We start from the raw sequence: 15,841 nt of genomic DNA on the forward strand, positions 1-15,841 counted from the left end.
GCCCATCCTATCAGTTTGACGAGGGAAGAGTTTTGAGACACTCGCCATTATAGTGATTTTTCGCAAAAAAAAGAGGAGCGCAAAAAAAAGGAGCGCAAAAAAAAGAGCGAAAAAAAGTTCCAGAGTGTGCTTTTCCCTTATTTACGTGCAGCGCCGTGATTTTGTTAGTGTTCTAGGCTCGCGTCTCTAGCACGGTCTAGCCTAGGACCAGCACAGTACCGTCGTTGAGCGTTTATTCAACTTTGCATCTCTGAATTGATTATTGCTGACCCTTTTTGCTACCATACTATAAGCCTTCCCAGCTCCACATACATCTACGTCGTGCGTTTGACTCTCCCTGGCAATCGCTCTATCCAAGCTTTTGAGAGTTTTTGACTACAACGGTTGCCGATCACCGCCTGCTGCTGGGTAAGAACTGGTAAGAATTTGAGATTTGCTTGACGGATTTGTGACACCCGCCACCACCACCACTTGTTAGTAGTCTGTAGGATCATATTCTTGTGTGTTTCTATTGCTGCTAACCATGCCAGGATCACAAGCCGACGAGACTGACTGGGAGAACTTGACGAACAAGGAGCTTCATGATACGTCTCAGCAAATGATGAATGGACAGGTGCAAGATGTGATAAACAGATTTGAAGAGGCCATGGAGAAGATAGATGGCATGGAGAAGACGTTTGAAACAAAGCTCGATAACAAGTTTGCTGAATTGCTTTCGCGTTTTCCACCACCACCACCGGCTGCTCCTGCCGCACCTCTGCAACAACAGCAACAACACCGACTACCTCCACGTCGGGAAACAGCCCTCCGCCGAGCGAGCCGTGTCCCTCTTCAGTCGGGCCAAATGCTGGTGCTGCTGTTGATACTTCTGTGGCTCCTACTGCTGATGTGGAGGAGGATGCTTATGTGGGAGATTATGAGGATGAGGTTGATCAAAATCAGAACTACGTGCCACCAACAGCACAGCAACCACCAGGTCGTCCACATGCAAATAATGGCAATGGTAGGGCTCACCCTCAGGTACGAGATCATGACCATCTCCCTAAACTAAAATTGAATATTCCACCATTTGAGGGTAGATATGTTCCTGATATATATCTTACTTGGGAGTTAGAAACTGAACAACGATTTACATGTTTACAATATCCCGAGGAGAGACGTGTTCCTGCTGCTGTTTGTGCTTTCACTAGTTTTGCATGTGTTTGGTGGTCTGAGCATTGTAGATTATATCCTATTCCGGCTACTTGGGCTGCTTTGAAAACTGCTATGCGTACTCGTTGGGTTCCACCATATTATCAACGTGAATTACTTCAAAAATTGCAGCGCTTAAGACAGGGAAAAAATTCTGTAGAAGAATATTATCAGGAATTACAAACTGGCATGATTAGATGTGGTATTGTTGAGGAGAATGAAGCTATGCTTGCACGTTTTATGGGTGGATTAAATAGAGAGATTCAGACGATTCTAGAGTATAAGGAGTATACTAATATCACTCGTTTATTCCATCTTGCTTGTAAAGCTGAACGTGAAGTGCAGGATCGACAGGCATTGGCGCGGACTAACTTTTCTGCAGGTCGACCTTCATCATGGACACCACGTGCATCATCTACTTCCACACGTTCTGCTACACCGGCGCCTCCGTCGGCTACCACCTCCAACCGTGATACAATAAAGCAGGCACAATCACCACTATCTGCCAAGAGCACACCTTCTGGGCCTGCAAAGAGCTCTTCTTCATCCATGGCATCAACAGGGCAAACACATGATATTATTTGTCGACGTTGCAAGGGTGGAGGTCATTATGCGAGAGAATGCCCATCTAAGCGTGTGATGATTGTTACTGAGGATGGTGGGTATGAGTCCGCTAGTGACTATGATGAGGAGACTTTGGCTCTTATTACACGTGAAGAACACGGTGGAGACGATTCTGATCATGAGACGCAATACATGGCTCCTGAAGATGCTGACAGGTATGAATGTTTAGTTGCTCAACGTGTTTTGAGTGTGCAGGTTACACAAGCTGAGCAAAATCAGAGGCATAATTTGTTCCATACAAAGGGAGTTGTGAAGGAACGTTCTGTTCGCGTGATCATAGATGGAGGGAGCTGCAATAACTTGGCTAGCATGGAGATGGTGGAGAAGCTATCTCTCACCACAAGACCACATCCACATCCTTACTACATCCAATGGTTCAACAACAGCGGCAAGGTTAAGGTAACACGTACTGTTCGTGTGCATTTTAGTATCTCTACATATGCTGATTATGTTGATTGTGATGTGGTACCTATGCAAGCATGTTCCTTATTACTTGGTAGACCATGGCAATTTGATAAAAATTCTGTACACCATGGTAGAAACAATCAGTATACTCTTGTTCATAACGATAAAAATATTACTTTGCTTCCTATGACTCCTGATTCCATTTTGAAAGATGATATTAATAGAGCTAATAAAGCAAAACAGGAGACAAATAAGAGTGAAAATCAGATTGTGGCAAAAGAATTTGAGCACCAAATGAAGCCTAATAATAAACCATCTACTGTTGTTTCTGAAATTAAATTGAAAAGTGCATGTTTAACTTGCCACCAAATCTGATATTGATGAGCTAGATTTTAGCAAATCTGTTTGCTATGCTTTTGTGTGCAAAGAGGCATTATTTTCATTCGAGGACGTGCCTTCCTCTTTGCCCCCTGCTGTCACTAACATTTTGCAGGAGTTCGCTGACGTCTTTCCACAAGACGTGCCACCGGGATTACCACCTATTCGAGGGATTGAGCATCAAATTGACTTAATTCCCGGTGCATCATTACCCAACCGTGCACCATACCGTACCAATCCAGAGGAGACGAAGGAGATTATGCGTCAAGTACAAGAACTGCTCGACAAAGGTTATATACGCGAATCCCTTAGTCCTTGTGCTGTTCCTATCATTTTAGTGCCGAAAAAGGATGGTACGTCGCGTATGTGCGTTGATTGTAGAGGCATTAATAATATTACTATTTGTTATCGTCATCGTATTCCTAGGCTAGATGATATGCTTGATGAATTGAGTGGTTCTACAATATTCTCCAAAGTTGATTTGCGTAGTGGTTACCATCAAATTCGTATGAAATTGGGAGATGAATGGAAAACAGCATTTAAAACTAAGTTTGGATTATATGAGTGGTTAGTCATGCCTTTTGGGTTAACTAATGCACCTAGTACTTTCATGAGGTTAATGAACGAAGTTTTACGTGCTTTCATTGGACGATTTGTGGTAGTTTACTTTGATGACATATTGATTTATAGCAAATCTTTGGAGGAACATTTGGAACATTTACGTGCTGTTTTTATTGCTCTACGTGATGCACGTTTGTTTGGTAACCTTGGAAAGTGCACCTTTTGCACCGACCGAGTATCTTTTCTTGGCTATGTTGTTACTCCACAGGGAATTGAAGTTGATAAAGCCAAGATTGAAGCTATTTAGAGTTGGCCGCAGCCCAAAACGGTCACACAAGTGAGGAGTTTCCTTGGCCTCGCTGGTTTCTATAGGCGTTTTGTGAGAGATTTCAGCACCATTGCTGCACCTCTCAACGAGCTTACAAAGAAGGATGTACCTTTTGTTTGGGGTACCGCACAGGAAGAAGCCTTCACGGTATTGAAAGATAAGTTGACACATGCTCCTTTACTCCAACTTCCTAATTTCAATAAGACTTTTGATCTTGAATGTGATGCTAGTGGAATTGGATTAGGAGGTGTGTTATTACAAGATGGAAAACCTGTTGCATACTTTTCTGAAAAATTGAGTGGGCCTAGTCTGAACTATTCTACTTATGATAAAGAATTATATGCTCTTGTTCGGACCTTAGAAACATGGCAACATTATTTATGGCCCAAGGAATTTGTTATACATTCTGATCATGAATCTTTGAAACACATTAAAAGTCAAGCAAAACTGAACCGTCGACATGCTAAATGGGTTGAATTCATTGAGACTTTCCCTTATGTGATTAAACACAAGAAGGGTAAAGAAAATGTTATTGCTGATGCCTTGTCTCGTCGTTATACTATGCTTTCACAACTTGACTTTAAAATATTTGGTTTGGAGACCATCAAGGATCAATATGTTAATGATGCTGAATTTAAAGATGTATTGCAGAATTGTAAGGAAGGGAGAACTTGGAACAAGTTCGTTCTTAACGATGGATTTGTGTTTCGTGCTAACAAGCTATGCATTCCAGCTAGCTCCGTTCGTCTTTTGTTGTTGCAGGAGGCGCATGGAGGAGGATTAATGGGACACTTTGGCGTCAAGAAGACGGAGGATATACTTGCTACACATTTCTTTTGGCCAAAGATGAGACGGGATGTTGAGCGTTTTGTTGCTCGCTGCACTACATGTCAAAGAGCTAAGTCACGACTCAATCCTCATGGTTTATATATGCCTTTGCCTGTACCTAGTGTTCCTTGGGAGGATATATCTATGGACTTTGTTTTAGGTTTACCTCGAACAAAGAAGGGGAGGGATAGCATATTTGTTGTCGTGGATAGGTTCTCGAAAATGGCACACTTTATACCATGTCATAAAAGCGATGATGCTGTTAATGTTGCTGATTTGTTCTTTCGTGAAATTATTCGCTTACATGGTGTGCCAAATACTATTGTTTCAGATCGTGATACTAAATTTCTTAGCCACTTTTGGAGATGTTTATGGGCTAAGTTGGGGACTAAGCTGCTTTTTAGTACTACTTGTCACCCCCAAACTGATGGACAAACTGAAGTAGTCAATAGAACATTGTCTACTATGCTTAGGGCTGTTTTGAAGAATAACAAGAAAATGTGGGAAGAATGCTTGCCTCATATTGAATTTGCTTATAATCGTTCATTGCATTCTACTACTAAGATGTGCCCTTTTGAAATTGTGTATGGTTTCCTACCTCGTGCACCTATTGATTTGTTGCCTCTTCCATCTTTGGAGAAGGTTAATTTTGATGCTAAAGAACGTGCTGAATTGATTTTAAAAATGCATGAGTTAACTAAGGACAACATTGAGTGTATGAATGCTAAATATAAACTTGCTGGAGATAAGGGTAGAAAACATGTTGTGTTTGCACCTGGAGATCTTGTTTGGTTACATTTGCGTAAAGATAGATTTCCTAATCTGCGCAAATCAAAGCTAATGCCACGTGCTGATGGTCCTTTTAAGGTTTTAGAGAAAATAAATGATAATGCATATAAACTTGAGCTACCTGCAGATTTTGGGGTTAGTCCCACTTTTAACATTGCAGATTTGAAGCCTTATTTGGGTGAGGAAGATGAGCTTTCGTCAAGGACGACTTCATTTCAATAAAGGGAGGATGATGAGGACATCAATACCATTGTTACACCCACAGCCCCTCCTGCTATACATACTGGATCAATTACTAGAGCTCGCGCACGCCAATTGAATTATCAGGTACTTTCGTTTCTTGGTAACATTCTAATGTCATGTGAATATATGCTACCTAAATTGGATACATTTATTTTGCTTACAAATGAAGGGCCTAGCTTGGACAAGAAAGATGAACCTTGGAGCAAGTTCAAGCATGGAGATGATGGCATGCGCAAGGGGATAAAGAACAGAGTTACAAGTGATGATTTCAGGACTTTGAAGCACCATAAGGAGTGCCTGAAGCCTTGGACGAAATATACAAGATGTCACTTCATAAAATTTCGTCCAGAGGCTATTCTAGGTGCTGCGTCACTTATTATTAGGCCAGGCCCATGTATTTTCGAAATACTTAAGTATAGGCTGTTTTTAGAGTCCGTATGTGTGGGGAAACAAGAGTTAGGGTTGGTTTCGGACCCCTCCTCCAAGGGCCAGAAATCCCCCCTCTCTCCTCCATATATACAGCCCTTAGGGCATCATTTAGACTTTGGATTTTGTTTAGATTAAAAGTTCGCCATAGCTGCAACTTCGTGTACTTTGTTTGTGTCCAACGACCAGACCAAGACGTCACAGAACCCCACCTTGATCAATAAAGCTTTCATCTTATATTCGCAATATCCAGATTGCAATCTCAGTTTCTTGCTGTTCTTCGTTTGCTCGCAGGAAACAGACCCTCGTGCAGGTTGATCGTGCTCCGGCGTGGTCAATAACCCTCGAAGTTGGTTTAGCGATTGCTAAGGCGCGACGTCTCGCACGTTCGTAGTCGGATCGTCAAGGTCGACTCCCACAAAAACGATAGCCACCATCTCATCGAAACATCGGGACACCTTAGCCTCTATCACAAGACATACCAAGTACCCACCACAAACTCTTATCCCTCGCATTACACTATTTGCCATTCGCCTCTCGTTTTCCTCTCCCCCACTTCACCCTTGCCTTTTTATTTGCCTCTTTTCCGTTTGCGCTTTTTCGGTTCGTCTCTTTTCTCTTGCCTCTTGTGTGATTGTTTGTTGGATTGATTGTTTGTCACGTGGCTCAAGATAATACTAAATTATGTGAATTTTCCAATACCAACAATAATGATTTTATTAGCACTCCGATTGCTCCTCTTACCGATGCTGAATCTTGTGAAATTAATACTGCTTTGCTGAATCTTGTCATGAAAGATCAATTCGCTGGCCTTCCTAGTGAAGATGCTGCTACCCATCTAAACAGCTTTGTTGATTTATGTGATATGCAAAAGAAGAAATATGTGGATAATGATATTGTTAAATTGAAGCTATTTCCGTTTTCACTTAGAGATAGTGCTAAAACTTGGTTCTCTTCTTTGCCTAAAAATAGTATTGATTCATGGAATAAGTGCAAAGATGCTTTTATCTCTAACTATTTCCCTCCCGCTAAGATCATCTCTCTTAGAAATGATATTATGAACTTTAAGCAACTTGATCATGAGCATGTTGCACAAGCTTGGGAGAGGATGAAATTAATGATACGTAATTGCCCAACACATGGTTTGAATTTATGGATGATTATACAGAATTTTTATGCTGGATTGAATTTTTCTTCTACAAATCTTTTAGATTCAACCGTGGGAGGCACTTTTATGGAAATCACTTTAGGAGAAGCTACTAAACTCCTAGATAATATTATGGTTAATTATTCTCAATGGCACACCGAAATATCTACTAATAAAAAAGTTCATGCGATGGAAGAGATTAATGTTTTGAATGGAAATGTGGATGAACTTATGAAATTGTTTTCTAATAAGAGTGCTTCTTCTGATCCTAATGATATGCCTTTGTCCACTTTGATTGAGAATAATAATGAATCTATGGATGTGAATTTTGTTGGTAGGAACAATTTTGGTAACAACGCGTATAGAGGAAATTTCAATTCTAGGTCGTTTCCTAGTAATTCATCTAATAATTATGGTAATTCCTACAACAATTCTTATGGAAATTTTAATAAGATGCCCTCTGATTTTGAGACTAGTGTTAAAGAATTTATGAATTGACAGAAGAGTTTCAATGCTTTGCTTGAAGAAAAATTGCATCAGATTGATGAGTTGGCTAGGAACGTGGGTAGAATTTCTCTTGATGTTGATTCTTTGAAACTTAGATCTATTCCACCTAAGCATGATATCAATGAGTCTCTCAAAGCCATGAGAATTTCCATTGATGAGTGCAAAGAAAGAACCGCTAGGATGCGTGCTAAAAAGGATTGCTTTGTGAAGGCGTGTTCTTCTAGTTTTCATGATAATAATGATGAAGATCTAAAAGTGATTGGTGTGTCTCCTATTAAATCTTTGTTTTCCAATATGAATCTTAATAAAGATGGGACTGGAGATGAGTCAACTTTAGTTAGAAGGCATCCCAATGATTCAGAGTTTTTAGATCTTGATGCAAAAATTGGTAAAAGTGGGATTGAAGAAGTCAAAACTTCACATAGCAATGAACCCACTATTTTGGATTTCAAGGAATTTAATTATGATAATTTCTTTTTGATAGATTGTATTTCCTAATTGCAATCCGTGCTAAATTCTCCTCATGCTTATGATCAAAACAAAGCTTTTACTAAACATATCATTGATGCTTTAATGCAATCCCATAAAGAAAAAATTGAATTATAAGTTTCTATCCCTAGAAAACTTTATAGTGAGTGGGAACCTACTATCAAAATTAAGATTAAAGATCATGAATGCTATGCTTTATGTGATTTGGGTGCTAGTGTTTCCACGATTCCAAAAACTTTGTGTGATGTGTTAGGTTTCCGTGAATTTGATGATTGTTCTTTAAATTTGCATCTCGTGGATTCCACCATTAAGAAACCTATGGGAAGGATTAATTATGTTCTTATTGTTGCAAATAGGAATTATGTGCCCGTAGATTTCATTGTTCTTGGTATAGATTGCAATCCTACATGTCCTATTATTCTTGGTAGACCTTTCGTTAGAACAATTGGTGCAATTATTGACATGAAAGAAGGAAATATTAGATTCCAATTTCCGTTAAGGAAAGACATGGAACACTTTTCTAGAAAGAAAATTAAATTACCTTATGAATCTATTATGAGAGCCACATATGGATTGCATACCAAAGATGACAATACCTAGATCTATTCTTGTTTTTATGCCTAGCTAGGGGCGTTAAACGATAGCGCTTGTTGGGAGGCAACCTAATTTTATTTTTGTTCCTTGCTTTTTGTTCCTTTTTAGTAATAAATAAATCATCTATCTACTATCATGATTGTGGTTTTTATGTTTTAATTAGTGTTTGTGCCAAGTAAAGCCTTTAAGATCTTCTTGGATGATTGTTATTTGATCTTGCTGAAAAAAACAGAAAGTATGCGCTCACGAGATTAATTTTCATTTTTAACTAGAGAGCGATAAAATACTGATTCCAACTGCAGTAGATCAATATGCAAATTATTTAGGATGTCCTAATTTCCCAGGATTTTTGGAGTTACAGAAGTATTCAAAACCTACAGATTACTACAGACTGTTCTGTTTTATACAGATTCCGTTTTTCGTGTGTTGCTTATTTTGATGAATCTATGGCTAGTATCGGGGGGTATGAACCATAGAGAAGTTGAATGCAGTAGGTTTAACACCAACATAAATAAAGAATGAGTTTATTACAGTACCTTAAAGTGGTGGTTTGTTTTCTTATACTAACGGAGCTCATGAGATTTTCTGTTGAGTTTTGTGTTATGAAGTTTTCAAGTTTTTGGGTAAGGATTTGATGGATTTCCGAACAAGGAGTGGCAAGAGCCTAATCTTGGGGAGGACCAAGTCACCCCAAGGTAAAATTCAAGGACAACCAAAAGCCTAAGCTTGGGGATGCCCCGGAAGGCATCCCCTATTTCGTCTTCATATATCGGTAACTTTACTTGAGGCTATATTTCTATTCACCACATGATATGTGTTTTGCTTGGAGCGTCTTGTATGATTTGAGTCTTTGCTTTTTAGTTTACCACAATCATCCTTATTGTACACACCTTTTGGGAGACACACACATGAATTGGAATTTATTAGAATACTCTATGTGCTTCACTTATATCTTTTGAGCTATATAGTTTTTATTCTATGTGCTTCACTTATATCTTTTGAGCTATATAGTTTTTATTCTATGTGCTTCACTTATATCTTTTGAGCTATATAGTTTTTATTCTATGTGCTTCACTTATATCTTTTGAGCTATATAGTTTTTATTCTATGTGCTTCACTTATATCTTTTGAGCTAGATAATTTTGCTCTAGTGCTTCACTTATATCTTTTTAGAGCACGGTGGTGGTTTTATTTTATATAAATTGTTGATCTCTCATGCTTCACTTATATTATTTTGAGAGTATTTTAGAACAGCATGGCAATTTGCTTTGGTTATTAAATTAGTCCTAATATGATAGGCATCCAAGATGGGCATAATAAAAACTTTCATATAGAGTGCATTAAATGTTATGAGAAGTTTGATTCTTGATAGTTGTTTTGAGATATAAAGGTGGTAATATTAGAGTTGTGCTAGTTGAGTAATTATGGAATTGATAAATACTTGTGTTGAAGTTGGCAAGTCCCGTAGCATGCACGTATGGTAAAAGTTATGTGACAAATTTGAAGCATGAGGTGTTCTTTGATTGCTTTCCTTATGAGTGCGGTTGGGGACGAGCGATGGTATTTTCCTACCAATCTACCCCTGCTAGGAGCATGCGTGTAGTGCTTGGTTTCGAATGACTTGTAGATTTTTCCAATAAGTATATGAGTTCTTTATGACTAATGTTGAGTCCATGTATTATATGCACTCCCACCCTTCCATCATTGCTAGCCTCTTCGGTACCGTGCATTGCCCTTTCTCACCTCGAGAGTTAGTGCAAACTTTGCCGGGCATCCAAATCCCGTGATATGATACGCTCTATCACACATAACCTCCTCATATCTCTCAAAATAGCCACCATACCTACCTATTATGGCATTTCCATAGCCATTCCGAGATATATTGCCATGCAACTTTCCACCGTTCCGTTTACTATGACATGCTCCATCATTGTCATATTGCCTTGCATGATAATGTAGTTGACATCGTATTTGTGGAAAAGCCACCTTCATAATTCTTTCATACATGTCACTCTTGATTCATTGCATATCCCAGTACACCGCCGGAGGCATTCACATAGAGTCATATTTTGTTCTAAAATCGAGTTGTAATCTTGAGTTGTAAAGTAAATAAAAGTGTGATGATTTTAATTATTAGAGCATTGCCCCATGTGAGGAAAGTTCTTCGAAAAAAAGAGAGAAAGGCCATAAAAAAGAGAGGCCCAAAAAATGAGAGAAAAAGAGAGAAGGGGCAATGTTACTATCCTTTTTCCACACATGTGCTTCAAAGTAGTACCATGATCTTCATGATAGAGAGTCTCTTATGTTGTCACTTTCATATACTAGTGGGAATTTTTCATTACAGAACTTGTCTTGTATATTCCAACAATGCGCTTCCTCAAAATGCCCTAGGTCTTCGTGAGCAAGCAAGTTTGATGCACACCCATTTAGTTTATTTTGTTGAACCTTCATATATTTATAGCTCTAGTGCGTCCGTTGCATGGAAATCCCCACTCCTTGCATTGACATCAATTGATGGGCATCTCCATAGCCCGTTGATTAGCTGCGTCAATGTGAGACTTTCTCCCTTTTTGTCTTCTCACACAACCTCCATCATCATATTCTATTCCACCCATAGTGCTATATCCATGGCTCGCGCTCATATATTGCGTGAAAGTTGAAAAAGTTTGAAAAGGCTAAAGTATGAAACAATTGCTTGGCTTGTCATCGGGGTTTTGCATGATGGGAGCATTTTGTGTGACGAAAATGAAGCATGGACAAACTATATGATTTTGTAGGGATAAGCTTTCTTTGGCTATGTTATTTTGATAAGACATGATTGCTTGGTTAGCATTGCTTGAAGTATTATTATTTTTATGTCAATATTAAACTTCTGTCTAGAATCTTTGGGATCTAAACATTCATGCTGCAATAAAGAGAAATACATTGAAAATTATGTTAGGTAGTGAGGGAGTCCTGGATTAGGGGGTGTCCGGATGGCCGGACTATACCTTCAGCCGGACTCCTGGACTATGAAGATACAAGATTGAAGACTTCGTCCCGTGTCCGGAAGGGACTTTCCTTGGCGTGGAAGGCAAGCTTGGAATACGGATATTCAGATCTCCTACCATTGTAACCGACTCTATGTAACCCTAACTGTCGGTGTCAAAACCGGCGGATCTCGGGTAGGGGGTCCCGAACTGTGCGTCTAGGCCGGATGGTAACAGGAGGCAGGGAACACGATGTTTTACCCAGGTTCGGGCCCTCTTGATGGAGGTAAAACCCTACGTCCTGCTTGATTAATATTGATGATATGGGTAGTACAAGAGTAGATCTACCACGAGATCAAGGAGGCTAAACCCTAGAAGCTAGCCTATGGTATGATTGTTGTATATGGAGTTGATTGCCTACGGACTACAACCCTCCGGTTTATATAGACACCGGATAGGGTTAGGGTTACATAGAGTCGGTTACAATGGTAGGAGATCTTGAATATCCGCATCGCCAAGCTTGCCTTCCACGCCAAGGAAAGTCCCATCCGGACACGGGACGAAGTCTTCAATCTTGTATCTTCATAGTCCTGGAGTCCGGCTGAAGGTATAGTCCGGCTACCCGAACACCCCCTAATCCAGGACTCCCTCAGTAGCCCCCGAACCAGGCTTCAATGACGACGAGTCCGGCGCGCAGATTGTTCGGCATTGCAAGGCGGGTTCTTCTCCAAATCTTGTGTACCTGTAGGAATAATGTCCGATTTTTGTAATGTAGTGCTCCTCGGCTTCCACGCCCAATAATGGCCGTCTTCCACGTGTCAAACGAATGCGAAAAGCCGGGGCGTTTTTACATCCACACCCCTAGCCGTATAAACGAGCCGCCTATTTAACGGGATGGGGATTTAGGTCCAAACCACATCTTCTCCTCTCCGCGAGTTATCATCAGAGCGCTTCCAGCAAAGGTCCATTCCAACATGACCAGCCGTCGCAGCTCCTCCCCTCGCCCCTCCGGTCCCAAACCCGGGGACTGGGAGAGTTGCACCATCCCGCATAGCGAGTTAGTGTCGCTTCAGGCCAAGGGATTTCTCCCTCAGGCATACATGGTCCCGGTCCGAGCCGGTCTCGCCACCTACAATGGCGGAAAACAAGCGGAGAGCACCCCCAATCCTTCTAAAGGAGAGCGGGTGTGCCTCGTCCCCTATCTAATAAGGGGACTGGGATTTCCAATTCATCCATTTCTCCGCGGGCTTCTGGAGTTCTACGGCCTCCAGCTGCACAATCTCACGCCCGCCTCCGTATTGCATATTGCGGGTTTCGTCGCCCTTTGCGAGCTATTTTTAGGCGTTGAGGCTCATTTCGCGCTGTGGAAGAGGTTATTCTGCCTGGTGCCCCGTTCTCAAGAGGAGGGGTCTATATACCAAGTGGGCGGAGCTGAAGTATGGCGCATCGCCGGGACCGGATACCTATCCGGAACCCCAAAGAAGGCGTCCGAGGACTGGCCTTCGGAATGGTTTTACATAGATGACGTCCCGCTACCGGACCCTATCCGGGTCGGTCTCCCTGAGTTCAACAGTGCTCCATTGAAGAAACTCTTGAGCTGGCGTCCGCGGAGCTCTCAGAGAGAAAGCGATAGAGACGTCCTTTACCTGATTGGCCGGATAAGATTGTTGGCTCATTCCGGACTAACCATGATTGGAGTCATGGCCGCATGCATTATGCGGGGGGTGCAGCCGCTTCAATATAGAGGCCACCCCATGTGGGATTTCAACGGGGAGGATGACGCCACACGTTACGGTCGTAAGGGGCCGGCCTCAGCCGCCGCCTTAGTAAAGATCTTATCCTCTTTGTACAAGGGAGAAAAGGAGGAATTCCTCCGCGTCAACCCACGGGCCGGATTCAGTATGTCCGACCCTCCAAGTTGGGTAAGTGAACAATTGCGCTTGCCCGTTTGTTTTATACTCCCATGGTCAGATAGGCAGTTTGACGACTTCAATGCAGGAACTGCGACAGGAGGTAAAGGATATAAACAGCCGCCCTCCACACCCGAGGACCCAGAACGGTCCCTCATCCGGACTCCGAAGAGGATCCGGACATATCGGTGGAGCTTATCGACGGGGTGTTCCATCAGCTAAGCAAGGACAATACCTTGGTAGCCATCACGGCGGATTACCCAGGGTTAATCCCGGCCTCCCAGGTGACAGAAACCGGGGTCTTATTCCCTTGAAAGAGATTCCACCCTCACGTAGCCCGGTGTTTCTGACGACAACCGTGTTTTGCAGGGGAGATTTCCGAGGCAGGAGCCGAACCTGCGGCGGCTAGCCAACGAGGGGCCGCAGGGCCCCGTGGGGCAAAAAGGAATGTAGTCCGGACTGAGATGCGCGCAAAGGTATAGTGCACCCTCTGTTTCCCTGGAGTTATTCTGTCAGGGCATATTAACGTTCGTGCTATCTTCAGAACGAAGAGACCTCGCCGGACTACATCCGGAGAGGTTGCCAATCGCGCCTCCACCAGCCAGGCTCCAACGTCTGGCCAGGAAGCGGAGGCGAGCACAAGGCGCGCACCGGACGCTCCTCCGACAGAGGATGCGGACAGGCTGTCTGCCACAAATTCTGAAGTGGAGAGTGCCATGAACCACAGGCGTCGCCGACAATTCTACGCGACGCTTGTTTCTCCCAAGAGGCTTTAGATGCCTTTAATTCGGGAGATGCGTACCTCCGTGCCTCTCAAAATGGTTTAGCCAGAGCCACGGAGCAGTATGTAAAAGACATACGGGTAAGAAAATTTTGGTCAAATACATATATACCAGTAGCCCCCGAGACTTGAAACAGTTAGAGCAACTGATTTAAGGATCATTTAATATGCAGGTTCTTATAGAGAAGAATACCGTACTGTCCCAGGAGCTGGAAAAGTGCAAGGCCCAACTACAGGCCGCACTAGCCGCAGCAGGGGAGCCCAAAGAGACCCCCTCAGGTAAGATACACTTTGAAAGATTAGTATTGTGCGGTGTGGGTGCCAATCTGACAAATCTTATTTCAGATGGCGCCGGACTCGATCCGGAAAAGCAACAACTCTTACGCCGGCTAAAGGCCGGTGAGAGTACGTTGACAAAGATGAGGTGAGAGAAGAATGATCTTCAGGATGCCAACACCAAGCTGGACGTCGAACTTAAAGATGTTCGTGGCTAGCTGTCGGACTCCACGAAGGAGAATCAGCGGCTTCGACGCGACATATTTAGTAAGTGCTTGAACGAACTTCGAAAAAAAAGTTCGGCGAGGAAGTCGGCTAATAGAGTAATGTCTGTAGGTATGCTCACAGGTCGTCCTGCAGAGGAGATGCCCGATTCTATGGGTGACCTTCTTCCCGAACTCTTGCAACTGCACAAGCAAATTCGGCAGGCGATGCGGGGTATTGCCCAAGCCTTATGGCCTGCCCACTCCGTGCCCAAGGGCCTTGGAGAGCTTGCGGAGAAGCTGCAGGGGGCTCGGCGGCGCTTCCGGTTGTGGAAGATATCGGCCTGCTGACAAGGTGCTAGGGAGGCCTGGGCCATGGTGAAGACCTGTTTTACGAAGTCTGACCCAAACCACATGGCCGAGGTCGGACCAGTGGGGCCTGACGGGAAGGAGATCCCTGTAAGCTTAGTATACCGCCAGGTAGAGTTGGCCGCAAAGTATTCCCAGCAGGACTGTAAATTAGACAGCCTGTTAGATGGTATAGAATAGGAATACAATCAGTCAGAATGACTGTGTAATTTTGAATTGACAGGTGTAATGCCTTCTAGCCGGATTGTAGATCGTTTGTCGTTGCCGACCTTTTCACTTCAACCTCGGGACCTGACGGTCCGGAGTGTGTCCGAATACCATAGCGGTTATATAAGAACCGGGGTATGCATGGAGACCAGGCGTAGGGGTCATTAGTGCTTTATCAGACAAGTGCCCAACTAGTTATGTTATATTACATGGTTAGTAAGAAACATCTTCCAGAGAGAATAGTTCCGTTAGGGGTTCCTTTCGCTGGGAGGCATGCCCTAAAGTGCATGTCCGGAAGTGTGAAAAAACGCAGAAAAAAGCATCTGGGGGCGCATAAAATGGGTAAAAAGATCATCTTTTATTTCACCGACCGAATATTCCCTTAAGAACGCTAGCTTTCGGCTTCACCCAGTCTGAGGTACACATCCGGCTGACCCGGCAGTAACAATCGCAGAGGTGCTCCCTTTACCGCCTAGCCGAACAATCGGGAACGTAGGGGTAAGCACAGGAGCCAGGCAACCCAGCTTGGCCAAAACTTAAGTCATATCGATGCATATAATGGTGAAGAAAAAGGTACATGCGGAAGTTTGACGCATGTGTTGGGCATGAAGCCCGT

This window comes from Triticum urartu, chromosome 6, assembly GCF_003073215.2.
Source record: "Triticum urartu cultivar G1812 chromosome 6, Tu2.1, whole genome shotgun sequence".
NCBI lineage: Eukaryota > Viridiplantae > Streptophyta > Magnoliopsida > Poales > Poaceae > Triticum > Triticum urartu.